Genomic DNA, 18,151 nt, shown 5'->3' with positions numbered 1-18,151 from the left:
GTGACACAGCACGCACTATCTGACGATAGGGAATTGCGCGCAGTGTTGTCTGCCATAGCAACATCGATTTCATTAACCACTTGTTGTGCCATCGGTCAGCCTCTTCCCGGATTGACGCCCAGTTCTCCAGTTGATTCGAACTTCTTCATCATGCTAAGCTCAGCAGGTGGCACCATAAAGATCGAAGGCGAACTGCTTAGGAGTTATAAATTGTGCAGGGAGTTCACCTAGGCATCCACTCTTAAAGAATGCATATAGAGTCATATCGGTGCATCGTGGTGATGAGAACTGATGGAGTGTGATGGTATGCAACCGAACGAGAAACACTGTGTCGTGGACCTTACCGTGAAACCGGCTGTCCTTTAAGGCGTAGCTGTAGATAGTGTGATAATATATTTTATAGGCACGGAAATAAGAAACATCAAGAGGCTGAATTTGCCCAGTGATTCCAGGTGGTATGAATTGCAATGTCACACACTTTTCAGGAGGAATAGTTTGCTCTAAAGAAGTATGATTTTTATACACAGGCCAGTAATCAAGCAAAAGCAAGTTGTTTTGACTAGCTATTTCCCAAAAACAGTGCCCATACCATAGCTGCAGTTCTCTTACTTCATTTTTCCCACTCTTGCTTGCAATGACGTAAATATTCATTACTGCCCTTACAAGATCACAAACACGAGAAACATTCGTAGGGGGCGGAGCACCTCCAACTTCTCGCAGCACAATAAATAATTTTCCAGCTAATTTAATATTCAGATTAATAATCGGGATAATTGTATAAGAATGCGTTAAGGCATCGATGTTAGTTCATCTTGATACAACTCTCTTGGTACATCTAATTTACAGGGTTCCTTTCATATGCGCTTTCTCTTCAAATCCTGATTGATCGGAGTCGAAAACAAATTCCTTACTGAACGATGAGATAAATTTGTTTACCTAATCTACAAATTTTCGAGCAGATTCCACAGTTTCCTGTGCATCGTCAAATGACGTAGCATCTTCCAGTTCTGTAGTACTGTTTGAAGTTCTGCAACATTGCTTGCTTTGAAATTACGATAATCTATGTCGCGCGCATTTGATGTGCACGACGTAGTAGGCAGCTATCATGCACATCTCCTGTTAATTCTATCGAGCGTCCTTCAGACATTTAAACGCCAGTTTTTGCAAGAAGTGTGGCTTGTCCTCCCTTGAACATCCGTAGTTGTTCTTATGCGTTACACAATAATATTGGTGAGAATTTGTTACAAATCTGTCCATAATTGTTTTTTTACAATGCCGCCGATGATCATCCACGCATGTAACTGTGTTTAGCAACCGCTCCTTGCAAAACGGTTGTTCTTTACTACGTTTCACTGGAGACGGGATCTGTGGCTCCGGGTCCAACAAGGATGATGATCTATATGACACTCTGAGTTGTTAAGCACGTATCGTCTTATTGTACTCCTCATGTACATTGTCGGCACAGTCAAGGATATACTACACCACACATTCCGCTGATTGATCCTGCAGAAACGTTACTATTTCATCTACCACTTCTTTCCCATTCTGCAAACCTCCTTGGGTACCTTTCTGATGAAATGTTAGCTTCGGGGAACTGTTGCTGTAGCTGTAATGCAGTATTTGCTTTGTTTATCGTTGCAATTGCTCTGCTTTCTATCAACACCATTGGCAGTGCAGCACTGTTGTGAGTTAGTAGTCGAGTAAGCAGTTCAGTTGTGCTCCGTACCCTCATACTGTGGCCACCCTTGGATACCTCCAGTCCCGCCTCCTGTTGCCACTATCAGACAATATTGTGGTTGCACGGTAGACAAAGTGTGGGAGTCGAATGCCGCAAACATCATTGGCCTTTTGCGACCTCGTACTCAAGGGGCTCCTTCTGAGATAGACGGCACGTGAATCTGGGGAACCGGCTGATGCAACAACCAGTGAACCGATGTTTTCGCCAGGTGGTTGTGCTCGCGAAGAGGTGGAATCTGACTCTCAAGGAAGTAGGATGCCTGTCCTACTATAGCTGACGACCGGTAATTTCAAAAACTATGTTCAGTTTTGTTGTCTTCTTCAAGTAATGTCAGACAGAAACAGTAGTGTTGTCTGAAGTTTTTTATGGTTTCAAATGGGTATATACAATTGATAATGAGAAGAAAAGCTATATAAATTGTCTGCCTGATTGCGAAACAAGTGTGTTTACGAAAACTGGTTATTTAGATTCAGCCAACGAGATTCCGCGAGTAGATCGTCACCTGTCTTCCGAAGATTCCCAATTAGGTTTTCTTAGCATCTCAACTAGATTTTTATATGAGAAATACCGAAGTTTTTACATTCCTACCATCGAATCGGTGTGTTTTTGAACCAGCAACCGAATTTTGTAGAAATTTGTGAGAAGGTCTTAGAGGACCAACCTGCTGAGGTCATCAGTCCCTAAGCTTACGCACTAATTAATCTAATTTAAACTAACTTACACTACGGACAACACACACACCCATGCCCTAGGGAGAAATCGAACCTCCGACGGAGGGCTCCATGCGGATCGTGACAAGACGCCTCAGGCTGCACGGCTACCCCGCGCTGCCCGGCAACCGAATTTAGAAATAACTTAATTGATTGGGGTTTACTTACTCAGAAATTATGCATTACTTACTATCGATCAATCACTGTTGAGTTAAGAAGATGGGCAGGGTCATTTATACGCCGAAGATACATATGGCACACTTATTATTAAACACTACTGGACATTAAAATTGCTACACCAAGAAGGAATGCAGATGACAAACGGGTATTCATTGGACAAATATATTATACTAGAACTGACCTGTGATTACATTTTGACGCAATTTGGGTGCATAGATCCTGAGAAATCAGTACCCAGAATAACCACCTCTGGCCTTAACAACGGCCTTGATACGTCTGGGCATTGAGTCAAACAGAGCTTGGGTGGTGTGTACAGGTACAGCTGCCCATGCAGCTTTAACACGATAGCACAGTTCAGCAAGACTATTAGTGACTGGTGAATTGTGACGAGCCAGTTGCTCGGTCACCATTAACCAGACATTTTCAATTCGTGAGAGATCTGGAGAATATGCTGGCCAGGGCAGCAGTCGAACATTTTCAGTATCCAGAAAGGCCCGTACGTGACCTGCAACATGCGGTCGTGCTTTATCCTGCTGAAATGTTGGGTTTTGCAGGGATCGAATGAAGGGTAGAGCCACTGGTCGTAACACATCTGAAATGTACACCATCGCAGGCGCTCCTGTCTGTGATGCAGCGTCAAGGGTAACCGCAGCCATGGACTCCGAGCTGATAGTCCATGCTGCTCAAGGAAGTTGTAATTGGCCCATTTGCAATAAAGTGACGCTGTACATAAAGAAAACAAATGCCATGAGTTTCAATTAGAAGAGGGAAAGTGACACTGTTAAATTAAATGTAGATGGCATCACTGTATACTTTATAACAAACATAAAATTTGTAGGAATGAATGAGTCTCAATTGAACTGATTTGAACACACAAAGAAACTTGCGAACGAACTGTGTCAGCGTGTTATCCCCTTACAGTCCTGCCATCAGTGTGTAACAGCCAGTGTCTTTTAATTACATGCGGTTCACATGCACATACTTCCTTAGCTATAGAGTTCTTTCCTGGGGAATAAATGCTCAAAATATCAACTCAGTTTTCAAACTAGAGAAAATGGCCATAACAATAATAAACGAAAACAGTAGTCAAGCTTACTGTAAACATTAGTTCAGAAGACTCAGATCTTAACTACAGCATGTGATTACAATGTTTCTTTTCCTTTTTTTTTTTTTGCTTTACTAGAAAACTTAACTCTCAGAACTAAGTAATATACAATACTAACACTTTATCCTCTTTCTAAGCTCAACATCTCACTTGTTATGGAGGAATACAAACTCATTTTTTCAGGATAGCAAGTAGGAAGTTGTTCACAAAATGGAAACCGGACATTGTCTCTGGTCCTGACATCAGCTGATGCTGTATGTAGTGTAACATGTGTAACAATGTTTTTATAGTGTGTTAAGTGAACGCAATCACTGGGAGTGAGAAATAAGTGAACAGTGTAGCATTAGCCTCGTACATTATTATATAACTTACTTTTAAAACAATACTTTACACTAGAAGCAAACTGAATGAGGCAGCACTGTTGTAAACAGATAGGCCTCATATTTTGGAGGGTGGAGGCTCCAGTGTTCATCCGGCCATCTGATTTATGTTTTCTGTTGTTTCCATATACTACGTCAAGCAAATGGCCGGAATGTTCCTAATATAAGGTCACAGCCGACTATCTGTCCCATCATTTCTGAACCAGACCTGTAAATATTTAAATGGGTGTAAATAGGATTTATTTTACTTTTGTTGTTCTTAAACTGTAATACCGAGAGGTATCCAACACTCTTGCAAAGGTGATCTACTAATACAGCTTCTTCCTCAGCAATTTCTTCAGGTTTTCCTCGGCTCAGCGTGAAGTTCAGGAACCTTACCCCTTGCCCTCTACCCAATTTGAGTGAATGGCTGTTGAAAACTCTCAGGGCCAATGGGTATGCGATAAAAATGCATTAACTTAAGACCATAACAAGACACAGGTATTTCGTGGACCACAGATGCTACATTCGTTTTCCGTCGAAGCATTCTTTGTATATATTGTGTCCATTAGCAAGTGTAAGATCACATAACTGTCTGGAGAACGCCGTCAGCAGCAGCCAACCACACATAAACTGCAATAATAGCATTACTATTTCTGTCTCTTCCTTGTTTTCTTCCTTTAGCTTCACCTTCTATTTCGTTAGTTCCAGTGTTGACATATAGTTTGCGTACTGTTGCCGATATTTAGTAGTTACGCGTGGTTTGCGATATATGCTCTACAGCCCGGATTTGATCACATTTCCTGGTCACTAGTCAAGTAAGACAGAGTATACCCATGACCAGGTATTTTTCTAGGTTGTGGCATAGCAGTTTTCGTGTGATTGTAGCACCGATGTTAGTGAGATGTGCTGTCTTGCTTTTCTGCAGATCAAAGACAGATTTTTTTCTACATCATTCCTAAATGACGTTCTCTCCATAGACGTATCTCCGTGGTAGCGTGTCGAGTCGAGAAGATTACACTCTCTACATTTGTCAGTTTTCGACCAATAAGGGCGTTACACTCCGTATCTCTGCACACTGTTACACACAGTCATATTTATGACATGACTGATTCTAGTAGCGGCTTCTATACAGAGATGAACAGTTTTTTCTGCAGTCCAGGAGCAAACTTGTGGAACAATGTGTTACTGTCTCGAAACTGCTGGGTGACCATTTTCCGTGACTTCAGCAACTGCTACCTTCTGTATTGAGGTAGTACATTGAGGTAGCAAGTTGAGACGAACAGTTTGATACGGGGCACTTGTAGTTTATCAAGTCGGGAAACTACCTCACACTGGCCTACAAAAACTACGAAAGCTACAGCGCATGTGCGTCTTGCGAGTTTTTCAACATTCTCGCGCTCTCTTCGCACAAACCATTAGTTCTAGAGAAAAAATGAATAGGACAATTTTTGTATGAAATTTAATATAGTTTAATTTTTTAATGCGACAAGTTTCCGGAGGAGGACGCGGTTTTCGAGTTATTCAAGAAAAACGTACAAAAATGATATTAAAAGTGTTCTATCTCGGAAACAATTCGGAATAGAGCATACGTCCATATGACGTTTTTCTTTCAGAATCACTAATACCATCACCCCTCAAAGCATGTACCTTTCCTCCTGACTGACCCTGCATAATGGAGACATTGCAAGGCACCTAACAAGGGAAACATCCCATCGCACCCCCTCAGATTACGTGTTAAGTTGGCACAGTGGACAGCCCGCCAAAAACTGAACACAAATCAAGCATGAAAACAGGATGAAAGTGTACTCTCCTGTGAAAAAAATAGTGCATCATCCAAGCTTAACAAGTACAATAGTAAGCAAAACAGAATAGTCGCCGCGACGTGGTTAGGTTGTCGTGGTGTTTGGCTGTGAAACGGGCGAGCCGTGTTCAGCTCCCTCGAACCATTTAGTTTTATTTGTTCACAACATTTCGAACGTCCGTCCGGTCACCGAAATATTTGTTCTCTTTCTGTAGTCTTGGCCGTTGTTACTACACATTGGTTATACAATATGAATCATGTGGTATGAATACATTAAAAAATACATTACTGTCGCAAGTAAATGTGATGAATAGTGAGAGCAGGCGTATCACACAGATGTCTCACACAAATGAAAAAATAAAATTAAATAAAATAAACGGGTGTAAGCTAGTTACAACAAAGTAATGTAAGAGTTAAAACTTCCAAAACGGAACCAAGTTCATTTTGGCAAAGAACAGAGAAAGTGTGTGATTGTGGAACTGTTGTGTACATTTGTTGCAGCTTATATGACAAATTATTATGTTCCCATCATTTCATTTGGAGTGATCACATCCACATTCATACGAATACCTGCATCGGGCAAGCAGGCATACCTCATTCACTTACCAGGCGTACAAATTAGGTGCGTCGGCAAGAGATTCCTATCAAATGACACACGTTCTGTCACTAATGCCGTGTATGACACATCAGACCTGTTTTCCGGTGAAGGATTAGGTTGACGTGTGGCCTTATCGTCAAAAGTTTGCTATTTCCACTCGAAAGCCACTTCCTTTCCGCTGCTAATAGAATAGTAGCGCATAATCAACTGTCATTATAGATCCCTTCCTTACAACACGCTATTGCAACACCACGACACAGACATAAATTTGAAAACAGGAAACAAAAAGAGAAATTGGACATTGGCGCGCCGGAGGATTGAGGACGTTGTCACGTTCATCATACAGAGGAACATAATGCACAGTGACTAAACGTGAAGATTCCCACTCTAAGCAATTCTGTGTGTTCACCGCACCTGTCAGACAAAAAACGAGCTTCGTCTGTCCATAGGATGGTCCATAGCCAGCCAGCCCTCGTGACCTTCAATCCTTGCGAGAAGTAAACACGTCGTTGTACGTCCTATGGGGCAAGCTGCTGTACGATATGGATCTTGTAGGGATACCATTTGAGAATGGTTCGAAGCACCTTCCGTACAGTGGACCACTGGATGCTCAACTGATGTGACACAGCACGCACTATCTGACGATAGGGAATTGCGCGCAGTGTTGTCTGCCATAGCAACATCGATTTCATTAACCACTTGTTGTGCCATCGGTCAGCCTCTTCCCGGATTGACGCCCAGTTCTCCAGTTGATTCGAACTTCTTCATCATGCTAAGCTCAGCAGGTGGCACCATAAAGATCGAAGGCGAACTGCTTAGGAGTTATAAATTGTGCAGGGAGTTCACCTAGGCATCCACTCTTAAAGAATGCATATAGAGTCATATCGGTGCATCGTGGTGATGAGAACTGATGGAGTGTGATGGTATGCAACCGAACGAGAAACACTGTGTCGTGGACCTTACCGTGAAACCGGCTGTCCTTTAAGGCGTAGCTGTAGATAGTGTGATAATATATTTTATAGGCACGGAAATAAGAAACATCAAGAGGCTGAATTTGCCCAGTGATTCCAGGTGGTATGAATTGCAATGTCACACACTTTTCAGGAGGAATAGTTTGCTCTAAAGAAGTATGATTTTTATACACAGGCCAGTAATCAAGCAAAAGCAAGTTGTTTTGACTAGCTATTTCCCAAAAACAGTGCCCATACCATAGCTGCAGTTCTCTTACTTCATTTTTCCCACTCTTGCTTGCAATGACGTAAATATTCATTACTGCCCTTACAAGATCACAAACACGAGAAACATTCGTAGGGGGCGGAGCACCTCCAACTTCTCGCAGCACAATAAATAATTTTCCAGCTAATTTAATATTCAGATTAATAATCGGGATAATTGTATAAGAATGCGTTAAGGCATCGATGTTAGTTCATCTTGATACAACTCTCTTGGTACATCTAATTTACAGGGTTCCTTTCATATGCGCTTTCTCTTCAAATCCTGATTGATCGGAGTCGAAAACAAATTCCTTACTGAACGATGAGATAAATTTGTTTACCTAATCTACAAATTTTCGAGCAGATTCCACAGTTTCCTGTGCATCGTCAAATGACGTAGCATCTTCCAGTTCTGTAGTACTGTTTGAAGTTCTGCAACATTGCTTGCTTTGAAATTACGATAATCTATGTCGCGCGCATTTGATGTGCACGACGTAGTAGGCAGCTATCATGCACATCTCCTGTTAATTCTATCGAGCGTCCTTCAGACATTTAAACGCCAGTTTTTGCAAGAAGTGTGGCTTGTCCTCCCTTGAACATCCGTAGTTGTTCTTATGCGTTACACAATAATATTGGTGAGAATTTGTTACAAATCTGTCCATAATTGTTTTTTTACAATGCCGCCGATGATCATCCACGCATGTAACTGTGTTTAGCAACCGCTCCTTGCAAAACGGTTGTTCTTTACTACGTTTCACTGGAGACGGGATCTGTGGCTCCGGGTCCAACAAGGATGATGATCTATATGACACTCTGAGTTGTTAAGCACGTATCGTCTTATTGTACTCCTCATGTACATTGTCGGCACAGTCAAGGATATACTACACCACACATTCCGCTGATTGATCCTGCAGAAACGTTACTATTTCATCTACCACTTCTTTCCCATTCTGCAAACCTCCTTGGGTACCTTTCTGATGAAATGTTAGCTTCGGGGAACTGTTGCTGTAGCTGTAATGCAGTATTTGCTTTGTTTATCGTTGCAATTGCTCTGCTTTCTATCAACACCATTGGCAGTGCAGCACTGTTGTGAGTTAGTAGTCGAGTAAGCAGTTCAGTTGTGCTCCGTACCCTCATACTGTGGCCACCCTTGGATACCTCCAGTCCCGCCTCCTGTTGCCACTATCAGACAATATTGTGGTTGCACGGTAGACAAAGTGTGGGAGTCGAATGCCGCAAACATCATTGGCCTTTTGCGACCTCGTACTCAAGGGGCTCCTTCTGAGATAGACGGCACGTGAATCTGGGGAACCGGCTGATGCAACAACCAGTGAACCGATGTTTTCGCCAGGTGGTTGTGCTCGCGAAGAGGTGGAATCTGACTCTCAAGGAAGTAGGATGCCTGTCCTACTATAGCTGACGACCGGTAATTTCAAAAACTATGTTCAGTTTTGTTGTCTTCTTCAAGTAATGTCAGACAGAAACAGTAGTGTTGTCTGAAGTTTTTTATGGTTTCAAATGGGTATATACAATTGATAATGAGAAGAAAAGCTATATAAATTGTCTGCCTGATTGCGAAACAAGTGTGTTTACGAAAACTGGTTATTTAGATTCAGCCAACGAGATTCCGCGAGTAGATCGTCACCTGTCTTCCGAAGATTCCCAATTAGGTTTTCTTAGCATCTCAACTAGATTTTTATATGAGAAATACCGAAGTTTTTACATTCCTACCATCGAATCGGTGTGTTTTTGAACCGGCAACCGAATTTTGTAGAAATTTGTGAGAAGGTCTTAGAGGACCAACCTGCTGAGGTCATCAGTCCCTAAGCTTACGCACTAATTAATCTAATTTAAACTAACTTACACTACGGACAACACACACACCCATGCCCTAGGGAGAAATCGAACCTCCGACGGAGGGCTCCATGCGGATCGTGACAAGACGCCTCAGGCTGCACGGCTACCCCGCGCTGCCCGGCAACCGAATTTAGAAATAACTTAATTGATTGGGGTTTACTTACTCAGAAATTATGCATTACTTACTATCGATCAATCACTGTTGAGTTAAGAAGATGGGCAGGGTCATTTATACGCCGAAGATACATATGGCACACTTATTATTAAACACTACTGGACATTAAAATTGCTACACCAAGAAGGAATGCAGATGACAAACGGGTATTCATTGGACAAATATATTATACTAGAACTGACCTGTGATTACATTTTGACGCAATTTGGGTGCATAGATCCTGAGAAATCAGTACCCAGAATAACCACCTCTGGCCTTAACAACGGCCTTGATACGTCTGGGCATTGAGTCAAACAGAGCTTGGGTGGTGTGTACAGGTACAGCTGCCCATGCAGCTTTAACACGATAGCACAGTTCAGCAAGACTATTAGTGACTGGTGAATTGTGACGAGCCAGTTGCTCGGTCACCATTAACCAGACATTTTCAATTCGTGAGAGATCTGGAGAATATGCTGGCCAGGGCAGCAGTCGAACATTTTCAGTATCCAGAAAGGCCCGTACGTGACCTGCAACATGCGGTCGTGCTTTATCCTGCTGAAATGTTGGGTTTTGCAGGGATCGAATGAAGGGTAGAGCCACTGGTCGTAACACATCTGAAATGTACACCATCGCAGGCGCTCCTGTCTGTGATGCAGCGTCAAGGGTAACCGCAGCCATGGACTCCGAGCTGATAGTCCATGCTGCTGCAAACGTCGTCGAACTGTTTGTGCAGATGGTAGTTGTGTTGCCAACGTCCCCATTTGTTGACTGAGGGATCGAGACGCGGCTGCACGATCCGTTACAGCCATGCGGATAAGATGCTTGTCAACTCGACTGATAGTGATACGAGGCCGTTGGCATCCAGCACGACGTTCCGTATTACCCTCCTGAACCCACCGATTCCATATTGTGCAAACAGTCATTGGATCTCGACCAACGCGAGCAGCAATGTCGTGACACGATAAACCGCAATCGCGATAGGCTACAATCTGACCTTTCTCGAAGTCGGAAACATGATGGTAAGCATTTCTCCTCCTTACACGAGGCATCACAACAACGTTTCACCAGGCAACGCCGGACAACTGCTGTTTGTGTATGAGAAATCGGTAAGAAGCTTTCCTCATGTCAGCACGTTGTAGGTGTCGCCACCGGCGCCAACCTTGTGTGAATGCTCAGAAAAGCTAATCATTTGCATATCACAGAATCTTCTTGCTGTCGGTTAAATTTCGCATCTGTAGCACGTCATCTTCGTTGTGCAGCAATTTTAACGGCCAGTAGTGTATTCAGGGAAAAACGGATTTTATTTATGATTTGGTTAGGCCTCGCCATGACGGTCACTTCACAGCCGTTTAGAGAGGGGTGTAAGGCTCTTAAGTCAGAGACAGTGACAGAGAAAGAGGGAGGGAGACAGAACGAACTAGAAAAGAACGAACGCAAAGCCGTTTATCCAGTCAGATACAGAGAGAAGGCCAAATGACGGCGGGATTTACGATCGGCAGTCGACGGCAGTAACCGAACCCGCGACAGCCTGAGCTACGCGAGACTGTACGCTACGCTACGCCGCGATCGGCCACACAACAGGCTGGAGCAGGCGGCTGCACTAAATCCGTCAGCCCGAGCCGGCGGTGGCCGCGCAGATAGCATCTCGCCACCCTCCCCCCCCCCCCCTACTCTTTCCGTTTCCCACTCTCTACCTGTCCCTCCCCCCCCCCCCCACCTTACTGCACCCTGTTGTGGGATGTTCGCATTAATTAATTGCTATCGACCCGGACAGATAAGCCTGTCCGCTCCTCCAGAGCTCAGCCCTCGTCTAGTCCTGCCCGTAACTAACGGCGCAGCGTCGCGCCCAGATAGCGATCTTAACAAAACACGACACGGGTAGTAACCGTACCGTAACTGGAAGGGCGAGGCGCCGGCCGATCCCAAGACCTGCGCCCTAGTTGCCCGGATCAAGCTGTCACACGCCGTTCGACTGGATGCGAAAATGGCTCTATTAATTGATTTATTCAACTATTCATTCTTTCAAGTCCACTTTCATGGTGACAACAATTGACTGTTATTTATAAAATTACATGTATGTGAATTTTTGTCGGTGCCTAATGTGTTCCAAAACTCCGCGCATGAAAACGGGGCTTGATAGGAAGGTAGGGTCAAGTGTTTTTTATAGCCCTTCGGCTAGGGATCATTTGTATACCCAACAGAAGGAGCATCTTAGTGTCACTATCATACAGTATAATTCAAGAAATGAATATTGCACATTCCCTCCTGCCTAGGCACATGACTTTTTTTTTCTATTTGGTGTGGTCTAGGATCGCCCTGAACGGGAATACGGAGGCACCACTTGTCCATGGGCGGCTTATTAGGAAACCCCCAAAATTTTTTTTTAACATTTTTGCGTAGTAAAACCGCGCCGCGGTTTCCAAGACGGCTATACAAGGCAAATGGCTGGAACTTTTACGATATATTTTTAAGATTCCAATCTCGAACAATCTTGAAAATTTTCTTGGTATCTTTACCCAGTTCCGAGATACAGAGATTCAAAGTTACTTTTATACGTAAGATATGAGCGAAAAAACCGGAGTGAGGCGAAATGTTACTTATAAAGTGAGATAGCGCGGAGAAATGTGCTCTAGTGTCTCCGTTACCATCAGAAAGTTTCTGAGAACCTCATGTTGTAGCACGAAAGCGCATGCAAAATTTTTGTGCGCCTTAAATTCTGTCTGAGGTGTAAAATTAGTTTGCGTTATATCAGTTTCACGTAAGTAAACTATCAATGTGTTATTCACCCACAAATTTCTTTTCAGCATATGAGTGATAAACCCTAAAAGAGCAGCAAAAAGAAGGGAACCAGCGGAAAAATGCTCCTTTTGGCGCACAAAAAAGGCTAATGTGCTCCTGTTTAAAAGACTCTGACTGAAAAGTGGGATACCAGCTACCTCATTCTACCTTGGTCGCTGCCTTTAATAATTTTCTCAAAAATTTCGGCATAGAAACATTCGCTCTTTTTTATGCTGAGAGACGAGACAGTGGTAGTGGGGAAGAGACAGAAAAATGATATATACAGGAAGGTAGTTGGTTGTTTTGGGGAAGGAGACCAGACAGCGTGGTCATCGGTCTCATCGGATTAGGGAAGGATGGGGAAGGAAGTCGGCCGTGCCCTTTCATGGGAACCATCCCGTCATTTACCTGGAGAGCTTTAGGGAAATCACGGAAAACCTAAATCAGGATGACCGGACGCGGGATTGAACCGTCGTCCTCCCGAACGCGAGTCCAGTGTCTAACCACTGCGCCACCTCGCCCTGCCAGGCAGATAGTGATTGTGGTATAGGAAGAGTGAAGAAGACAATGGCAGTTTGAGAGAAAGAGAGGCATGCAGTGACAGTGGAACATAGTTGACAGTGTCAGAGCAGTAGCAGGAAGAGAGTGAAGGAGACAGTGCCATTGCGAGAGAAATAAAGAGATGGGGAAAGTGGAAGAGGGTGAGAGCCAGTAATAATGAGAGACAGTTTATGACAGTGAGAAGAGGTAGCAGCAGTGGGAAGAAACGAATGAGATAGTAGTAGTAAGAGAGAGCAAGAGGAGGCAGTGAGAGCGAGAGGACACAGTAGTAGTAGGAAAGAACGAAAGAGACTATGGCTGTGACAGTTACAGTTAGAAAGACACGAAGATGTAATGGGCTGAATGAGAGAGTGAGAATGGGCCAGTGGGAGTGGATGAGTGTGAGCAACTTACAGCAATGGATTAGTGTGTGTGTGTGTGAGAGAGAGAGAGAGAGAGAGTTACATTTAGGGGAGCTTGTGGGAGTGAGAGGTAAATTGCATGATGAAAAGCGCGCGAATATTTTCGCTTGCCAAAATTTTTGGGAACATTTTTAAAGTTGTGAGGAAGGTAGAATGAGGCAACTGGTACCATACTGTTCAATCAGAGTTTTTCAAACAGGACCATATTCGCCTTTTTTGTGCTCAAATAGGAGCATTTTTTCGCCTCTGATAATCTATTTTTTTCTGCTCTGAATATTGAACCAAGTTTGCAGTGTCTGTTATACTAATCAGATCTTTATCATTTCCAGCATTTCTAGAGAGTGCAGTCTCGTTAAATTTCCTTTCTTCTGAATTAGCTGTATCACAAAACATCTATTTTGAATTCTTTTTATATCTGTTAGTGTCATTATAGTTATTATTGTCTTTTTATTCTTATTATTATCACCATCATTGTTGGTGGCAGCAACAGCAGTAGTAGAAGTACTGGCAGTATTAACTTTATTATTTCATATTAAAATTGTTATTTCTTAGGTTACTACTATGTAAAAATGACACTGCATGTATGAAACTCTGATCCTATGTAAGTGAGGACCTGATGCCCTTATCAGATCAGTGCAAGTAAATAAAGAAATATTTTTCCTCGTCTACGTTTTTTCCCTATCTACTGTATATCTTTTAATTCCTTAGTGAACGTTACTTGAGCATAAAAGGCAGTAAATCAAGCTTCTTCCTGTTTCAATAGATAAAATAACATCGTATAAAAGAAGGCAGTACTTATTACTCGGTGGAGTAATGATTTTCTTCACTTGATTCTTACTGAACGGGATGTATCCATTCCCCTTAAGATCAAGGATAATAAAACCTTATTCTCCTTATTGTGATGACCTAAGAGCTGAACGTCGCCTTTGGGATACGAGCAGTTAAGCATACCCCACGTCAAGTTCACCTTGCCGATTAACAGGTCCCGCCTCGCATATACGCTTCGCAAACATTTTGAAAACGTTCTCACTTTTGAATATACGTTTAATCTAGACACAGACAGTCTGGGTACACAAATCCTCCACCGAGGAAAGTGATAGAAGAGCATGCAGCCAACTAACATAGCCTTAACTCATAACAACAACGATCCGTAGAAGAAACAGGAAAAAGACAAAAGAAAAACAACAAAAAGCTAATGAGTCTATCTTGTGATAACGCAACACTAAAAATCTTTTAAACAAAGAGTGGTATTCGGGATGCTGTATTGTGGATACTATCCAAGATGAAAGTTACACCGGGTGGGTCAAATAAAAAGGGACTGGACGAGTATACACGATTGGACGTGAATGTATGCGTATAACCATGTGTATGCCCACCGCGTGATCCACGCCGGTTCAGAGATCAGTGCGGACTGTATTAGTGTGAGTGGGGCGGTGCAAAGGGGACAATGGCACTCACAGTGGAGCAGTGGGTGTTCTTTGTGGAAAGTTACTTGACAATAAAGTCGCGGAAACGGTGTGGTCAGTTGTTTGCTGATACGTTTAATGGTGTCAAAGGGCCAGAAAAGAGTGCTATGCAACGCTTAGTACGAAAATGGCGTCGGACAGGATCTGTTATGAACAAGTCAAAAAACATTTCCAAACGTGCCCGTAGACCAGAAAATGTGGCTGGAGTTCACCAGAAAATGCCTCAGAGTCCTACAAAATCAACCTGACACCTGTAGCAAGAGACCGCCATATTACGTCGATCATGCGGACGAATACTTCATCTGGACATGCTCAAGCATCCCTAACGAGTGTCTGTTGTACGTGCATTAAAACCAGCAGATGTTTCACGGCACCACCAGTTTTGTGAGTGGCTGTTCAAAATGGTTCAAATGGCTCTGAGCACTATGGGACTTAACTTCTGTGGTCATCAGTCCCCTAGAACTTAGAACTACTTAAACCTAACTAACCTAAGGACATCACACACATCCATGCCCGAGGCAGGATTCGAACCTGCGACCGTAGCAGTCACGCGGTTCCGGAAGTGGCTGTTCACTGAGGTGTTCTTTGTGTATGATGAAGTCTGGTTTCACCTGAGTGGTTATGTCAACACATAGAATCACAGGTTCTGGCAGCGGAGAATCCGCATAACTTTTACAAAACACCATTGCTTGATCAAAATGTTGGGGTTTGGTGTGCACGTCGCATTATTGGTCCCATCTTTTTTCGTTAGACGCTGACTTCGGCGCGTTAGATTGCCAGCATTTTGAAACTATTTGTGACAGCATAGGCGGAGGAAGAAGAGACCTACAGTCACAGTTTCTTTCAACAGCGTGGAACAATTGCCCACACATCTGGTCGAACCTTACAGGACAATTACACAATGTTCACGCCTGGTGAAGTTGTTAGCAGAGGTTGGTCTGGTCGGGAGCCTTACTGGCCACCCAAATCACATGACCTTTCAGTATGCGCTTATTATGTGTGGGGAATCTGAGGAGAATCACAAGACACTCCATAATCTTATGGAACTGCAGCAGAACATTTCAGGTGAGACTGAGCATTCCCAGCAGTCCAACTTCGATCCTCTTTCAGCTACTTACTGACCAGGGCACAAAAGTGCCAAGAGATAAATGGTGGTCACTTTCAACGTCTGATATAGTCAAGTTAGTTCTGTATTTCCTTTCCTCTGCTATGTTTGATTGTACCCTGGAGCTCTCTTTTTCAGGTCAATTTTATTTGTTCCACACTATGAGAATAGAATGGGATCGACTTTCATCATCACATAATATGTGTACTGGCCAAGAATCCACGTGTAACTGATAGTCTTTATTGTAGGGTATAATTTCCATTCGGGTTTTATATCATCTTCCATCATTACCTGTGTCTCTGAAGTTATGTCAATGATTGTTAGTTTTTCCCTAGCGCACTTCCGTATGCTGCATATGGAAGTGTGTTCTAACGTAGCAACAAGGTCACACCTGTCACAAAGCGCGTTCGGCTTTAGATTTATTTTACACGTTTTTTTTTTTCCTGAACAAGCTACCTCGTATGTACTGTTTCACTATAGTGCAGTAATGATGAAAATAAGAATGGGACAGTTATTACTGTGGTAAGTGAATTTTCAATTTCTGTGTGGTACTTCTCTTGGATGGGTTAACCGACCTTCAATTTGCGTTTAGATACTGAAACTATTTTACATATAACTGATTTTTGTGAAATGACCCCGAATGTATTCCAGTTATGTGTGTATGTTGCCGATGGTCATTCGTGTGATCCTGGCCTTGGGTTCTAATATAGCAAATAAATTAATACTTGACAGGTTGTCTTCACGTATTCTGACAGTAGTCTTAATGATAAATGTCGTGTACTGTGATTGGATGTCTTTGGGTGTCAGTCCGGCTTTCTACCTACCTAAGGCGGCCGGCCGTGGTGGTCTCGCGGTTCTAGGCGCGCAGTCCGGAACCGTGCGACTGCTGCGGTCGCAGGTTCGAATCCTGCCTCGGGCATGGATGTGTGTGATGTCCCTAGGGTAGTTAGGTTTAAGTAGTTCTAAGTTCTAGGGGACTGATGACCACAGCAGTTGAGTCCCATAGTGCTCAGAGCCATTTGAACCATTTGAACCTACCTAAGGCCTTTGTGTTGAAGTTGTCTTTGCGGATTTCCCTCTCGAGACATATCAACAAGTGAGAACTTATATTTTATGTGCTATATTAGTTGTAATAGGAAGTATTTCAGTATGTGGTATACTGTGCTAATTTCATATGTGTGGAGAATATTCGTAGTGCGGTAAGCTTCATTTAGAAGTTCATTTTGAACATAGCCTTAAGGTTCCGGATCATCATGATCTCCACACATTTGATATCGTTAGTGTGCCATAGCAGGGTGTTCTGGTGTAAGCTGTCGCCAGCACACCAGTTGGCGAAAATGAAGCGCGAAGATCGATTAGTAGGCACTGGATCCTGAGCACCTTTCACGAGAGAGGCCACAGACACACTCACAAGCAACACGTCGCCAACGCCCTGTCAGTAGCATGTATTTAGGCCGCCACCGCTGACTGGAGGATCTCAGTCACTACTCATCCTGTTTGCCATCCGTCAGTTTACTCGCAGAGCGAGTTTAATTCGTCACAAGCTATGATAGTACCTAGTGACCAGATTAGTGAATATGGCAGGACTATTTTACCTCAGTCAGAACTGTATTTTACATCAGTCTGCAAAAGGATTACTACTGATGAGCTTGTACCTTTGTACTCTATTCATGTTACATAAAGTTTCCAATTCATGTAATTAAGAACCGTATTAACCCACGTGTGTTTTTGTGTTCTAGATAGAGGATACTGGCCACTCATCACAACATCCTTTCCCTTGCTTCCATATGCTACAAGAATCTACACAGGGATGGTTCTGTGTATTGGTTTTTGAACCTAGGAGAAATATTTTTTATTTATTTCCATTGAATTTTGTCTGGAGTTCGTGGTCTTGCAGTAGCGTTCTCACTTACCAAGCACGGGGTCCCGGGTTCGACTTCCGGCGGGATCAGGGATTTTTCCTGCCTTGAGATGACTGGGTGTTGTTGTGTCGTCTTCATCATCATCATTCATCCCCATCATGGTCGGAGGAAGGAAATGGCAATCCAGCTCCGCTAGGACCTTGCCTAGTACATCAGTGAGGGTCACCCACATCGTCCCCTATGCTCCTCAGAGTATGGG

The sequence above is a fragment of the Schistocerca gregaria genome, chromosome 4 (genome assembly GCF_023897955.1).
Source record: "Schistocerca gregaria isolate iqSchGreg1 chromosome 4, iqSchGreg1.2, whole genome shotgun sequence".
NCBI lineage: Eukaryota > Metazoa > Arthropoda > Insecta > Orthoptera > Acrididae > Schistocerca > Schistocerca gregaria.
The sequence above is the reverse complement of the archived record's forward strand: the minus strand, read 5'-3'. Positions refer to the sequence as shown.